This window comes from Eretmochelys imbricata, chromosome 3 (genome assembly GCF_965152235.1).
Source record: "Eretmochelys imbricata isolate rEreImb1 chromosome 3, rEreImb1.hap1, whole genome shotgun sequence".
NCBI lineage: Eukaryota > Metazoa > Chordata > Testudines > Cheloniidae > Eretmochelys > Eretmochelys imbricata.
In genome coordinates this window covers 10,774,307-10,780,306 of record NC_135574.1, presented here as the reverse complement: position 1 = coordinate 10,780,306, position 6,000 = coordinate 10,774,307, and the positions used below count along the sequence as shown (strand labels likewise).

The 6,000-nt window shown below is 58.7% G+C and overlaps 1 protein-coding gene across 1 annotated transcript in view; it reads left to right on the top strand.

The window, feature by feature from the left end:
• The first annotated feature begins 887 nt into the window (after nt 1-887).
• Nucleotides 888-6,000, top strand: part of CTSB (cathepsin B) — a 28,034-nt gene continuing 22,921 nt past the window's right edge. The window contains exon 1 of the mRNA XM_077812378.1: nt 888-1,028. The gene's annotated coding sequence lies outside the window, so the exon portion shown is untranslated. The remainder of the gene's footprint in view (nt 1,029-6,000) is intronic.

Here is a 6,000-nt window from a genome sequence, read left to right as displayed (position 1 = left end):
TGCATCCTTGCAATGCCCGGAGAAGGGGGGCGGCTCGGCAGGGATGCACCCTCGCAGTGCCTGGTAGGGGAGGGGGGCGGCTCGGCAGGGGTGCATCCTTGCAATGCCCGGAGAAGGGGGGCGGCTCTGCAGGGATGCACCCTCGCAGTGCCTGGCAGGGGAGGGGGGCGGCTCGGCAGCGGTGCAGCCTTGCAATGCCCGGAGAAGGGGGGCGGCTCGGCAGGGATGCACCCTCGCAATGCCTGGCAGGGGAGGGGGGCGGCTCGGCAGGGGTGCAGCCTTGCAATGCCTGGAGAAGGGGGGCGGCTCTGCAGGGATGCACCCTCGCAGTGCCTGGCAGGGGAGGGGGGCGGCTCGGCAGGGGTGCAGCCTTGCAATGCCCGGAGAAGGGGGGCGGCTCGGCAGGGATGCACCCTCGCAGTGCCTGGCAGGGGAGGGGGGCGGCTCGGCAGGGGTGCAGCCTTGCAATGCCCGGAGAAGGGGGGCGGCTCGGCAGGGATGCACCCTCGCAGTGCCTGGCAGGGGAGGGGGGCGGCTCGGCAGGGGTGCAGCCTTGCAATGCCCGGAGAAGGGGGGCGGCTCGGCAGGGGTGCATCTTTGCAATGCCCGGAGAAAGGGGGGGGGGCTTTGCGGGCCCCAGAAGGGACGCTGGGAGCTGGGGCTGTGCTACCAGCAGGGGTGCAGGATCCCCTAGATGCCAGGCCGGGGTGGCACCCGGGAAAGGCCTAGCTGAGCTTGCCTGCCCGCTCCCCCCAGCCCCAGGGCGGCACGCGCCGCGGCGAGGGGCGGGAGAGTGCCGTCACAGGGTGGCCGCCCAACGCAGTCACATGACGCGCGCGGCCCCCCCCCCCCCGCGGGCGCAGTCACGTGACGCGTGAGCAGGGTCAGGCGCTGCTGTTGCGGGCCGCCTCGGGGGAGCCACGTGGGGTGAGTCAGCGCCGGGCGGGGGCCGCCGGCAGATAAAGAGGGAGGCGCCGCGGGGGTGCGGCGCTTGCGCGCAGGGGCCGGCGGAGCGAGGGGTTCCTCGGGTAAGTGTGGGGCGGCCGCTGTGCCGGGGAGAGGGAGAGCTGGGGCAGGACGGGGGGGGAGGGGGCAGTTTGTCTGGGGCTGGAGGAGAAGAGCTGGGGCAGGACGGGTGAGGGAGGGGGCAGTTTGTCTGGGGCCTGGGGGGGAAGAGCTGGGGCAGGATGGATGGGGGAGGGGGCAGTTTGTCTGGGGCCTGGGGGGGAAGAGCTGGGGCAGGATGGATGGGGGAGGGGGCAGTTTGTCTGGGGCCTGGGGGGGAAGAGCTGGGGCAGGATGGATGGGGGAGGGGGCAGTTTGTCTGGGGCTGCGGGAGAAGAGCTGGGGCAGGACGGGTGAGGGAGGGGGCAGTTTGTCTGGGGCTGGAGGAGAAGAGCTGGGGCAGGACGGGTGAGGGAGGGGGCAGTTTGTCTGGGGCTGGAGGAGAAGAGCTGGGGCAGGACGGGTGAGGGAGGGGGCAGTTTGTCTGGGGCCTGGGGGGGAAGAGCTGGGGCAGGATGGATGGGGGAAGGGGCAGTTTGTCTGGGGCTGCGGGAGAAGAGCTGGGGCAGGATGGATGGGGGAGGGGGCAGTTTGTCTGGGGCCTGGGGGAGAAGAGCTGGGGCAGGATGGATGGGGGAGGGGGCAGTTTGTATGGGGCCTGGGGGGGAAGAGCTGGGGCAGGATGGATGGGGGAGGGGGCAGTTTGTCTGGGGCTGCGGGGGAAGAGCTGGGGCAGGATGGATGGGGGAGGGGGCAGTTTGTCTGGGGCCTGGGGGGGAAGAGCTGGGGCAGGATGGATGGGGGAGGGGGCAGTTTGTCTGGGGCCTGGGGGGGAAGAGCTGGGGCAGGATGGATGGGGGAGGGGGCAGTTTGTCTGGGGCCTGGGGGGGAAGAGCTGGGGCAGGATGGATGGGGGAAGGGGCAGTTTGTCTGGGGCTGTGGGAGAAGAGCTGGGGCAGGATGGATGGGGGAGGGGGCAGTTTGTATGGGGCCTGGGGGGGAAGAGCTGGGGCAGGATGGATGGGGGAGGGGGCAGTTTGTATGGGGCCTGGGGGGGAAGAGCTGGGGCAGGATGGATGGGGGAGGGGGCAGTTTGTCTGGGGCTGCGGGGGAAGAGCTGGGGCAGGATGGATGGGGGAGGGGGCAGTTTGTCTGGGGCCTGGGGGGGAAGAGCTGGGGCAGGATGGATGGGGGAGGGGGCAGTTTGTCTGGGGCCTGGGGGGGAAGAGCTGGGGCAGGATGGATGGGGGAGGGGGCAGTTTGTCTGGGGCCTGGGGGGGAAGAGCTGGGGCAGGATGGATGGGAGAGGGGGCAGTTTGTATGGGGCCTGGGGGGGAAGAGCTGGGGCAGGATGGATGGGGGAGGGGACAGTTTGTATGGGGCTGGGGGAGGGAGAGCTGGGGCAAGATGCCTGGGGGAGGGGGCAGTTTGGCACGGGGGGGTAGGAGCCGGGGCAGCTCATTGAGGGAGGTTTTGCAGGGATTCCCATGCAGGCTGTGGATAGGATTTCTGGGTGGTGGTGGTGGCGAGGGGAAGTCTCTGGGCAGCCAGGCATGCAGGATGGGGGGTGCTGGGGGATGTGGAGGGAGGGATGGTTGGCTGTTGTCCCATGCCACAGAGAGCTGTTGGGGGCTGGGAGCAGGGAGGAACATGTTTGGAAGGTGCAGGGGGATGGGTAAGGGCTCTCCCCTGTCCCCAAGCAGGGGACTGTCCTTTCCCGGGTGGGTAAGGGAAGCAAGGAGACTGGAGGGAGTTGGCTCAAATTGTGCAACCATCTTGAAGTGCCAGGAAATATAAAGCAGGGGATTTTCTTGCCCTGTTTAATCTTCCCCGCAAGGGCACAGGTCTAGGCTCTCAGAGGTGTCTGTATTAGCAAATGGACATTGTACCCCATGAACACACCGCGTCTGCTACTGCCTCTTCCCCTTCCGGCTTCTGATCTGTGAGTCCAGATTCCTGCTGGTGGACGGGTAGTGACTGCGGACCTGGGGTAGCCCCTCTGCTCCAGAGCTTGCATCTGACAGTGACAGCCATTTCCCTTTGCTGGCAGCTGAACTGCCTTCTGTGTGCTGAGGCATAGCCAAGGTCCATGTTGTGTTGTTTACAGGAGGTGACTTTCTAGCTGCAGGCTTGATCGGTGGCAGTGAACATGTAACCGGGTACCTCTGAGGATGTGTGAACAAGTCAGGGCTTCTAGGGAGCCCCAAATGAGTGATCTTGCTTATGGGGAGACCATTCCCCTTGTGAATTCTGTGTTGGCCTGTTGCATCTTTTTTTCTTTAGGTGCAGCTGTCAGCAAAAAGAGAGATTCTGTAGATTCGACCCGCGAACTGCAGAATTTAAGTATCTTGATCCTTGTCTGGAGGGGATGAGGAGTGTACAGTTGCTATGCAGCTACAATTCTGGGCCTCAGTAAGATCTCTGCTAATGCTGGGGTTTTGCAGAAATTTTGCACCCTGTGGTATTGGTGGTAATATCTATGGTGTAGTGCAGGGATCTCAAACTCAGATCACCATGAGGGCCACATGAGCACTAGTATATTGGCCCGAGGGCCACATCACTGAAACCTTTACATACAGCGGTACGAAAGGATAGTCAAAAATGAGAAAAACGAAGAGTAAGAGAGTATGCTATTAAAAGTCAAAGTATTAACTTTTTTAAAACTGTAATGCAAAGAGGGGCTTTAATAAAATATAAACACTCAGTAATGCACCTCACTCAAATGACAAAGCACGCATTTACTTTTAGAATTACTTCAGTTAAAGCCCCCCTCTGCCTCCGGCCCTGCCCCCACTCCATCCCCTCATGAAGCCCCGCCCCTGCCCTGCCCCCGTTCCAACCCCTTCCCCAAATCCCTGCCCCAGCCCCACCTCTTCTCCACCTTCTCCCCTAAGCCTTGTCCCCGCTCCTTCACACCTCCCCCCGCCCACCCCCCCCCCCGGCCCCCAGAAAGTCCTGAGCACTGGGAGGTAGGCGGAGGAGCGGGAGGGGAGCTTGGCTGCCGGTGGAGTCGGTGCCTGTGGCGGGCCACGTGGTTGAGACCCCTAATGTAGTGGATGGATAAACAGTCAGTACACAGGGAGGAAAGATGCTCTTGTGGTTAAGGCACTGAACTGGAATTTTGCAGATGTGGGTTTAATCCCTTTTTTCTGCTGGGAGCTTCTGGAGTGACCGTGGGCATGTCAATTTGAGCCTGCTTTCCAGAATTACTGAGCAGCCACCACTCTTATTGAGTTCAGTAGGAACTTGAGGTGTTGAGCACCTCGGAAGATCAAGCCCTTAATCTCTGGCCAATATCTTCAAAGGTATTTAGGCATCTAACTGCCATTGACTTCAATGGGAGTTAGACATCTCAACACCTTTAGGGATCTTAGCCTCTGTGCCCCACTACTAAAATGGGCATAATACTTCCCTAGCTTACAGGGTGATTGTGAAGGTTAACTAGTGTTTGTAAGGCACTCTGATGGGGACCGGGGCCATGTGAATAAGGTGTGGCTGAGGCAGGGAGGGGGTTTGATCCCTCTAAGTTTGCGGAAGAGGAACTGCAAAGAGCGGAATCTGTGGTGTTTTTAATAAATGGACTTAAGTTAGGGCCATCTGTTACGAATATTGTGTTTTGGCAGCAGGATGGTGGGAAGATCAATAAAGAAACTAAATACAAAACCGGGAGGAGGAGGAGGAAGAACTTCCACTGTGAAGCTCTAGCAATGAATCACCTCTAGTGCTAGTCCTGAAAATCTTTAGCAGTTACCTGCAAAAGTGTTTTTTACTAATAGATGTAGCTCCTTGAGGCCGGTATTATCTGATGAGTTTTGTGAACACCAGCAGTTGACACTGGCCAAACTCCTTACTTATAAATACAACCAACTGGTGTTAGAACTATAATGTAGGGTTGTCCTTTTGTAATGAGTACTGAGTCAGGTGATTCCTGTGACTGCTGAACATGGGCCCTGATTCTGCATGGTGGGGCTCTGTGCTTGCTGAGGAGGGTGCTGCTCCAGACTGAAGTCCCCTCTTGTTTGTGGTCACTTTATCTTGTGCTCCTTGCCCCTTATCCAAATCTACCTCCCTGATTGAATTGGCTGCCTCCCCCATTGGTAAATATCAGTGCTGGTTGTACAGAAGGTCTGAAGTCCACTTTCCAGTCCAGTGCAGTAAAATCCGATCCCAGTTTGGAGACCGCCACTCTTGGAGATGTTTCTTTCTCCTAGTTTGGCTGTTCACCTTTTCTGACCTGCCTGTTTTTAACCTCATGCTGGATGTTTTGTCACCTTGGTTTTGAGAGTTTCACTCAGCAGGGGAGCCGCACAGGGACAGCTCCTCCCTCTCCTTCCTTCCCGCCACCCTCCTCCCCCTACTCCCCACCCCCAAACACACACACTGTGGTTCATTACCTTTACACGCCCATAGCTTTTGCATTGCTCCCATCTGTGTACAGGATAAAAACGGTGGCTGCTGCCTTATTCTCGAAGAACGATCAGACACAAGCTTTCTGCAGCCAATGGGACGTGCCCGAGGGTAGCTCCCGTACAGTTTATCTGCTCCTGATGTTGGTCCCACCCTTCAGCAGGAATCCGGCTGGATAATTTGAGGCAATGTCCATATGAAAGCTTCAGTCACTGGTATAATTACCCGGGTGCAGACCCCCTAGTGCATGTAGATGTGTTGCAACACACAGGTTACCCCCCCTGTGGCGCTAATCCAGCTATCCTCTAATGTAGACAAGGCCTGAGGAAAGGGAGTGTTAACCCCTGAATGCGTGGTATGTTTTTAGATTGTGAAGGCATTTCAGAATTGATTGCCTAACATAGGAGCTGCTAAGAAGGATCCTTGGGGCAGGGACTGTCTTCCTCTGCCTCATGCAGTCCCAAACGGACTATGGAGAGCAAATCAGTACTGCAGTATATCTGAGGACTGGTGCACCCAAAACATGAGGAACTTATTGCACAGCTTTGGCCTGAAGTGCTGTTGAACGCATGAGACTGGGCTACTCCA